At 51.7% G+C, this 9,410-nt stretch overlaps 1 protein-coding gene across 1 annotated transcript in view; it reads left to right on the plus strand.

Moving 5' to 3' along the window:
• Positions 1 to 6,690: 6,690 nt before the first annotated feature.
• TLK2 (tousled-like kinase 2) overlaps positions 6,691 to 9,410 on the plus strand; it is a 103,524-nt gene continuing 100,804 nt past the window's right edge. Inside the window, exon 1 of the mRNA XM_012732976.1 lies at positions 6,691 to 8,985. The gene's annotated coding sequence lies outside the window, so the exon portion shown is untranslated. The remainder of the gene's footprint in view (positions 8,986 to 9,410) is intronic.

Genomic DNA, 9,410 nt, shown 5'->3' on the forward strand with positions numbered 1-9,410 from the left:
CGGGGGAGGGAAGGAGCCGGGGCCCAGAGCCGCCCCAGGGCCGGCGGCTGCCCGGGTCGGGTCGCGGCGGGCGGGCGCTCTGCGCAGATGGTCTCACTTAGTCTTGCTGACAGCCCCTGGCAGCGGGAGGATTAACCTCCAGAGGAAACTGAGGCCACGGAGATTAAACAGCTGGCCAAAGGTCACCCAGCAGAATCCGGATCCGAGCTCGGATCTGTCCAGAGGGCAGCCTGCGCGGGCCGGCTGCCCGCTGCCTTCAGAGGAGCCCCGCCCAGAGTGGACTTCTGGGACCCTCGCAGTCACTTGTCTGCCCGCGCCTAGCACCCCCGGGCTGAGCACAGGTGTCGGGGTACCCCACGTGGCAGGGCCTGGAGGACCCACAGCCGACTGATGAATGAGTGCAGATGTGAACTGCTGTCTTGTAGGGTCTTTCTCTTCAAATTGAAGATTTCCCCATAGCTTATGAATGTGCAATCTAATTAAGGCAAAAAGGCATCAGAGAATTGCGAGGCCTTTTCTTTATTGACTGTCAAGCCCAATCTGTAGGCTGTTTATGTGCCAAGGTCAGAGATCAGGCGTTAGCTGCTCTCCTTTCATTCATCCGGCAAAGCCTGGAAATAAAGGTCACTGGTGCAAAACTGACTGGCAGGTGGGGCAGGAGGCTGGGGACAGGGACTAGCGCAGGGCCAGGCTGCTCTGGCTCAGTCCTGCCCCTGTGCTGTGCTGACTTTCTGGACCCCAAGTTCCTGCACCCCAGTCAGTTGGCCTGTGGACGGAGCCCACCCAGATGGGGGAGGAGCCCTGACTCCTGGTTTTGTCTGTTGGGGAAGAGATAGGGATGGGCTTGAAACCTCCCAGATCAAAGGGATTCCTGTGAGGTGCCTCCGAGCCCACCCTGTCCACCAGCAGAGGTTGTGGGGAGGCAGGTGGGCCTACCGCACACCAGGCTGCACTGCAGAGACCCTGGGGGCAAGAGCCAGGAGGTAGGCACCCAAGAGGGAGGCAGACCCAGGAGTGGGGCTCAAGCCAGCCAGAGCGGGAAGGCCGAAGGCCTTCAGGACTAAACTTGACCTGAGACACAGCACCCTGACTGTGAACCCCTGAAAACACCTCACAGTCTCTGGAACTCAGAAAGTAGTTTTCCATGGCAGAATGTTCTCTGAATTTAACTCTACACTCACATTCACAAAGTAAAATAGCCCATTTAGGAAAAAGAAAAAAAATAAACCCCCAACCCACCCTGCTTTATTTCTTTAGGAAGCAGCCCAGGTTCCAGGTCTAGTTCAAGCAGGAAATGTCTCCTTTCCTGGTCTGATTCTGGCCAGGGTGGGGGGCAAAGTCCTCTTTCCTCTTTTCTATAGCAGGACAGGGGCCAGCTTGCACAGAGCTCCAGGGAGAAACAGCCACTGAGGAGCAGGCAGGATCCAGGTGTGCAGGTCCCTGAAAGTTCAGTCAGTGAATGAGGGGCAGTTGCTCTTGGCAGGCACTGGTACAGGAAGGTGGTTAAAAGGGATCCCAGGCCCTCCCTGGTGGAGCAGTGGGTTAAAGTGCACACTGCAAGCCAGCCACAGCCTCTTCAGTGCAAGTTCAACCCCAGGCCAGTCCCGGAGGTGACCCACATGGCCTGGCAGAGGTCTCCTGACCTGCCTGCTGCTCCCCTGTACTTCATCAGTCAGCCTGTTCTGCTCCCCACTCTGTCTCTGGTGAATCCTCTCACAGCTCCTGCAGCTCTGGCCTGCAACCCAGTTCTGTATGCACAAATAAATAAATCTTTAAAAAAAAAAAAAAAGGGATCCCAGAGACCCCCACACCAGCCATTTAACCATAATACAGTAAAGGCTATATCTACAGCAAGAATACATGTTTTAAATGGAGAAAGAAGGGGGTAACCCAAGATTTAAGGTTCTCCAAGCAGTTCTTATAACAGCAGCTTCAGCCTTACCCGGGTGATTGGTGAATGTCAAGTTCAATTGGTTGACTCACCCCAGACTCACTAAATCAGACACTTTGGGGCTGAGCAATCTGGGTTTGAGCGAGCCCTTGGGGCAATTGTGATGCAAGCTAAACTTGGAAAGTCATGCCGGCCGGCATGCCCCCTGCCACCAGCAGCCCATTGCTGCAAATAAAGTTTAATCAGAACAGAGCTATAGTCACTTATTTACATGTTTTGTGTGACTTTTCTATGAACCATCCAATAGTTAGAATTTAATCTTTTGGGGATAAGAACAAGCTCCGGATGTTGAAACTCACTGCAGCACAAAACTGCCCAGTGGCCACTGGAGAAAGCTGTCCTGACTTACCCTCTGTAATGCAGCATCCACACCCCCTGGGGTCGAGCTCTGCACCCAGTGACTTGCGTTCTGATACCTCCAGCACTCTGCCCAGGCTGGGATTCTGTTTATTGTCTATTCCTCCTACCAACATATACAAAAGCAAAGGTTTGGTTTGGTGCTTTGCTCTTTATATTATTTTTTTAAGATCTATTTATTTATACACATAAGAACTGGGGTACAGGCCAGAGGTGCAGTGGGTGAGAGGATTCACCAGAGACAGAGTGGGGAGCAGAACAGGCAGACTGATGATGCACACTGCTGTGGGGAGCTGCAGGAGGGTCAGGAGAGGTCTGCTGCACCATGTGGGTCACCTCCCTGGCCAGGGATTGAACTCATGCTGCAGTGGCTGACAACTGCTGCACCACCATGGAGGGTCCTGCTCTTTTCTTTTTAAAGATTTATTTATACATACAAGAGCTGGAGTACAGGCCAGAGGTGTGGGGCTCAAACTCATGCTGCAGTACTGCTGATAGTTTCATAGCACTGAGACTGAGCCCCATGCATCACCAGGAAGTCCCCCTTTGTTTTTTAAAAAAAATATTTATGGCCCTCCCTGGTGGCGCAGCTGGTTAAAGCACAGCACTGAGAAACTAAAGCCACTTCCGCATGAGTTCGATTCCCGCCTGCCCTGGAGGTGACCACATGGCATGGCAGACCTCTCCTGACCCGCCCGCTGCTCCCCTCAGCAGTGTACTTCATCGATCTGCCTGTTCTGCTCCCCACTCTGTCTCTGGTGAAGCCTCTCACCACCCCGAGCCTCTGGCCTGTACCCCAGTTCTGTATGCACAAATAAATAAATCTTTAAAAAAATATATTTATTCATGCATATAGAACTGGAGTACAGGCCAGAGGCAAGGGCAGCAAAAGGATTCACCAGAGACAGAGTGGAGTTACCAGAGAACAGGCAGATTGATGAGGTACACTGCTGAGGGGAGTAGCGGGCGGGTCAGGAGAGGTCTGCCGCGCCCTGTGGGTCACCTCCGGAGGCAGGGATCGAACTCATGCTGAAGCAGCAGCAGCCAGCTTGCAGTGCTGCACTCCAACCCATTGCGCCACCAGAGAGGGCCCTGTTATTTCTTTTTAAGCCATCCTTCTCACGTCTTTCTGACTGAAAGCCTGCATGGTTGTCTCTGGAAGGCTCCTGGAGGGTCCTCTCACGCTATCATGAGAAAGTAGCTGCTTGCCAGCTCAGGTCATTACTACACAGAGAAGATGGGACACACGCCAAACCATGTAACAAGTACATGGCTGTGCTTGCTAAGTTACCTGTCCGAGCACTCCAGGTAGAAACAGTGCAAAGGTCTTGAGGTGGGAGTGGGCAGGTGTGCTGCTGGGGGAGCTGCAGGCAGGGCAGGAGAGAGAAGTCCAAGGTTTTCTGTCTAAATCACAAACCCAGGAAGTGACATTTGCTAAAATGGGAGGTGGGGTGGGGGCTGGTGGGGAGGAAAACAGGTTTGGGATGTGTTAAGTTACCGAGTTATCTCCAGGTAACATAATAGATAAGGAAATGAAGTTGCCAAGATTATGAGTCCCTGTACCTCAGAACGAGAGTGTGGGAGGGCTGGGATTGGGACCCGAGGCTCCTGGGCCTGAGCTGTGCTGGTGAGTGTGAAGATTCCTGAGAGGACTTGTCTGAGATTGGAAAATTTGAGATTGATTTTAAAAAGGTGAACTCGCACTCTTCCCACTCCAACTCTGGAATCCCAGGGCCGAGAAGGCCCCGCTGTGGCGGGCTGATTTGTGCAGGGTGCATTTGGGCATGTGACAGGCAGCACCGGGGCTGCAGCCCTGGCCTCAGTGAGGCTGCCGGCAAATCAGGGTCCACCTCTGGCGAGGCCGCCACTGGGAGCCCAAGCACTGCAATTCCAAGTTAGAATTGTGGGCTACGAGCAGTTCTTCCTATTTTCTGAGATTTGCTTACTTAGAAAGCATTCACAAAGGCCACACCGGACTGGACGTGCTGCGTGGAGGCAGCCACCCAGCACGCGGGCCGACGGGGTTGGCCACTGCAGGCGCCGTCCCTGCTCTGGGCTCCAAGCCAGCGTTCTGTTTTATTACTTTTTAAAAAGTTTTATTTATTCATGCCTACAGGAACTGGGTACAGGCCAGAGGTGCAGGATGGGAGGATACAGCGGGGAGCAGAACAGGCAGATGTGCTGAAATCCACTGCAGAGGGGAGCAGCAGAGGCGGGTCAGGAGAGGTCTGCTGCGCCCTGCGGGCCAGCTCCCTGGCTGGGATTAGAACTCATGCTGCAGGGTCTGGTGATAGCTTCCTAGGGCTGAGACTTAACCCTTTGGGCCACCACGCAGCCCCCCCAAACCAGCCTGCATTTTAGCAAAATGCCCTCGTAATTTCAGAAGCCTTGGCCTTGAGCAGAGATTGAGAAGCTTTTTCTGTTACAGTTTAGGTGCTGCCAGCCTGTTATAACAACTCAGCGCTGCTGAGTACAAAAGCTGCCACGGTTTGGAGAAATAAGTGGGCTGTGTCCAAAGGATATTTTACTTATGAACATCAGAATCAGAATTTTACATGCTTTTCATGTGTCATGAGTTAATGTCCTTTTCCTTTAGGCCTGTCTTCTGACTTGCCTGTATGGGCTGTGCATCCCCAAGTCTTCTAGCCTGACTCCCCCTCTTTGTACTTTATGCGCATGAGGCTCTGAGGCTCTGATTCCTTTCCTCTGTTACCTGACTCTGATGGCGGCTTATTTAAAGCAAACACAAAAATTCAACAGAAAAGCTGAAATGCAAACAAACAAACAAACAAAAAAAACACCCCAAAACATTTTGCCAGTTTCCACAAATAAGAAGGGGTGGGGGGACTTGGTACATTTAAGTGGAATTGAGAAGGCAGAAGAGAATTCGTCTATTTGTCTAGCCCACACTTTAGCTGCTGGGAAGTAGGAATAGCACTCCCACTCGGAGAAAAAAAAAAACACTGAAAAAGAAGTTACATTTGGGGAGGGAGCTGCAGAGGAACTCAGAGAAGGGAGGTGCATCCAGAATAAGATTATTCCAGCAGCAGTGGGCTGTGAGGAAGAATGCAGGACTTGATAAAGAAAAGTGTGTCAAGGAGAGTTGCTTAAGAGGAAATGACAAGCCCAGAGACAGCAGAGGGATGGCAAGGCTCACAAAGGCTGAGATCGGAATTTTAAAAATCTGTCAGTGCTTTCATGGTAACCAGAAGCTTCCATTTTGTCAGGAATGAAGAACTTTCACACTGACAAAAGGCCCCCTGCACACCAGACCTGGTCACCGGGCTTTCTCCTCATAACTTCAGTTTTCCTTAAAGCCAGTTGCGCAATTAGGAGGCACTTTTAGACGGGAAGCCGAGAGTGAGAGGGGGTGGTCATCACAGGGCCCCCAGAACTCCTGCTCTCAACCTACCGGTTAGCAAGATGCCCACGCAGCCAGCTGAGGAAAGTTCTGCCTGTAACTGTCCCATGCCGTCCTGCCTAGAGTAACCTCCTTGTGAAGTGTCTCATTTCTTCACACCACTAAAACTCTCAATTCTCGGGGGAGGGGTGAACATACACAGCCCTGGTGACAGCCACCCCATACCTGTAATGCTGTCATTTATAAACATACCAAGCATGTCTTCTCTCATGAAGAAAAAGAGCACTGCTGAAAGACAGTATGTCAGCAGCTTGGTTTGCAGTCAAACTGGGTGCTGTGTCAAATTAACCTAACAACTGGTGTGGCCATTTACTCAGGGATTACTACTTATCTAAATATGTTCCTATCTGTAATAAGTAAGAGACAATATGATATCTAGTACCTATAGGTGTATAAATATATAACATTATCTTAACTAATCTCCCAACAATTTTGTGAGATTTATTTTTTAAAAGACTTCACTTATGTAGTAAAAGCTAGGGTGCAGGCCAGAGATGTGGAGGGGTAAGAGTATTCACCAGAGACAGAGTGGGGAGCAGAACAGGCAGACTGACTGAAATACACTGCTGAGGGGAGCAACAGGCGAGACAGGACATAGGAAGAGGTCTGCTGCACCCTGTGGGTCACCTCCCAGGCTGGGGCTCTAACATGAACTCATGCTGCAGTAGCTGCTGACAGCTTGAAAGTGCTGAGACTTAACCCCTTGCGCCACCAGGAAAGTCCAATCTTGTGAGGTTTTATTATTTTTTAAAGACTTATTTACTGATGTATACAAGAACTGGGGCACAGGCCAGAGGTGCGGAGGGGGTGTGTGTGTCTATGTGAGAGAGGTTTCTCTAGAGACAGACTAGGAAACGGAACAGGCAGTTCTAATGAAATTCATGCTGAGGGGAGCAGTAGGCAGGTCAGGAGAGGTCTGCTGTGCCCTGTGGGCCAGCTCTCGGCAGGAATTGAACTCATGCTACAGTGGCTGTGGATAGCTTCATAGTGCTGCGTTTTAACTTGTTGTCCCACCAGGGAGGGCCCATCAATCCTATGAGATTTTAATACCACTTTATGGATAGTGAAGCTGGGGCTTAGAGAAAAGTATCTTGCTTCAGGCGACACAGGGCCAGGAAGAAACCAAGTGTCAGTAGGAAATCTGTCCTCTCAGCCACCACACAGCAGGCTTTTATAAGAGGACTATAGGAGAAGTAGGGAAATCATGTGAGTTGACCATGAGGTTTTTGTTGGGGAGGAGATGGTAGATGTTAAGGAACATTCGAGAGGAGGCTTTACAATACCCAGAAGAGGAAAGGGGCATTAGCCTATTCAGAACCCCTTTCCTAAGAGTACCCTGAAATGAACAACCAACCAACCAAAGACCAGGTGGCGGGTCCCAAACCCAGTAAGAAAACGGTGACACACTCAGTGCCCCCTGGGAGAGGTCAAATGCACAGCACACATTTCAGGCCCTAAGTTGTACTGAAATACAGGATTCTGCTTAATTTTAGTCCAGACTGACCCAAGGCCCAATATAATATCTAATCCTTTTAAAGCACATTAACCTCTCAAGCCCCAAAGAGCACACCCTGGGGGACACCAGGGCCAGCCTAGGGTGTGTCTAGTCAGTTCTTTGGTCCTCTCTGTGACAATGAACATGAACCTGGTGAATCTGTCACACACTCCCCTGAAGGCAGGAAGGACCAAGTGATCAATACGCACATCTTCTGGTTAGGACCCTGGTTGGGGCTTCCACAGCAGGTAAGAAGTGGGCCTTTTCAAGGCAAGGCACCATTTGCCAGTCTATGACAAGTACAGTCTGTGATGCCACGTAATCAAACATATTTTTTAAACAATTAGGCTCATGACTCAAGGTTAAATCACATTGTAAGAGGAACCACCTGACAACAGAAATTTCTTTTGAAATTAGCCATCTTTCTTTGGCAGAGAGAGAAAACTCTTTGTCTATGTTTTTCTGCCTGTTGATATTTGATGTTTTTATTTATATGAGGTTTATAAATAGAAGCACCCAATCTCTGTAGTAAGCAAATTCACTAGATTCCTAGGCGCAATTTCTTTGGGGAGGTGTGTGTTAAATCTGGAGTAGGGCTGTGAGACCAGTGTCCTCCTAAATTCTTAGCCACACAATGAGAAACTAGGGAAAGTGAAACTAACCACTTTGTCTTTCCCTGTGTTCAATGATTAAATGCTGGAATCCAAAAGAACTACGGAAATCTAATCCAAATCCCTTCCACAGCTCGGGTTGGTGAAGCTTGAAAAGGTTGAGGAACAGGCCCATGGAGCTTGTCTGTCCGGTGTTCTTTCTCCTTAAACCTTCTCTCCTGTAAGGAACTCCAGTGTCATTTTAAGGTGTTACTTTTTTGATCAGTCACCAGAACCAAGAAGCTGGTCTCACCTGCTTTTTTAGTATTAGAGTGGAAGCCAGGCCCCATCTTGTCTTCCCCATCTCTCTACCTCCACTCGCTCTCCCTCACGTTTGCCTTCAAACTCTATTACCTTTGGCAATACTGACACAGCCCTGAATTTCCTAGGTTTGCTGGGATCTGGAGCAAGGTGGCTCTTGTTGGTTTAACGCGTCTGTCCCACAATGCTTGAGCTGGTCCCCAAGGGTTTGGAACACAGGCCTCAAAACCAGCAAACTGCCATCCTTTGCCCTCTGGCAGGTCTGCGTTCCCTTACTGTGTGGAAGAATTAGGAAGCCGCAGGAAACAGAGGCAGAGACTCCACTCGATGGGCTTGCCGTCCCTTGGAGAGGTTCCAGGCTGTTGTTCAATGTCTGAAATTTTCCCTCGTGACTTGCCTGCGTCCTTGCGTCATCTCCAGACATTTGGTCAAGGAAGTCACCAGAGGAAAACTAAAAGTTATGTATTTGTACCGAAGTCGGTGTCCCAGCTCACGGGGCGCCTAGGCACCTGTGGAGAGCGCGCAGGATGAGGCGTGTGGGGGCCTCAGGGCGCCCTGCTTGCTGCGGGGGTGACTGTGCTCAAGGGCTCCCTCACCCATGTTTCTCACTCCGCAGATGACTGTAGGGCTGGCCTGTTTTTCCTTCTAGCACTTACCCTCAGACTCCCCTTAAGTACCCAGGAGGGCCGTGTTTTTAATCGGAGGTAGAAATGGAAGCTCCCCCAGGGTGCCCGGGAAGCGTCCCTGTGGGGCGGCGCCCCCCCTTCCGGAGGGCCGCATCCTGGTGGGGGTGGGGGCTCGGCTTTGATCCCAGGGCACCTTTTGTCCCTGGAGACGCCCAGCCAAGCAGGTACGTGGAGCGGGGCGCTGCCCTCTCCGGGGCGGCCGGCGTGGGCTCTGGGCGCGGGAGGGTCACGCTGGAGTGGCGGGGCGGCCGGCGCGGGTGGGCACAGGAACTCACTACCGGGGCGTCTCCGGGGAAGTTCGGGCGGGGTCCGCCGGCTCTCGCGCTTTTCTTCCTCTAAAATCCACGCCGAGCAACCCCACTTCTCACCCAAACTCGCGGAGACGCGGGGCTCGGCGGGCGCGGGCCTAGCGCGGGAAGTTCTTGGGGTACAGCTGGAAGAGCTTGCCGTCCTGGGTGGGCTCGAAGCCGTACTTGTCCAGGCGCTCGGGGTCGAACGCGCCGTCCCGGACGTCTCGCGCGATGGCGGGCGCCGCCGCCTCCTGGAAGAGCCGCGCGGCCGTCAGGGGCGCGTCCTCGCCCTCGGGCGC

The sequence above is a fragment of the Condylura cristata genome, unplaced genomic scaffold, assembly GCF_000260355.1.
Source record: "Condylura cristata isolate star-nosed mole 26May11 unplaced genomic scaffold, ConCri1.0 scaffold00038, whole genome shotgun sequence".
In the NCBI taxonomy this organism is placed as follows: Eukaryota; Metazoa; Chordata; class Mammalia; order Eulipotyphla; family Talpidae; genus Condylura; species Condylura cristata.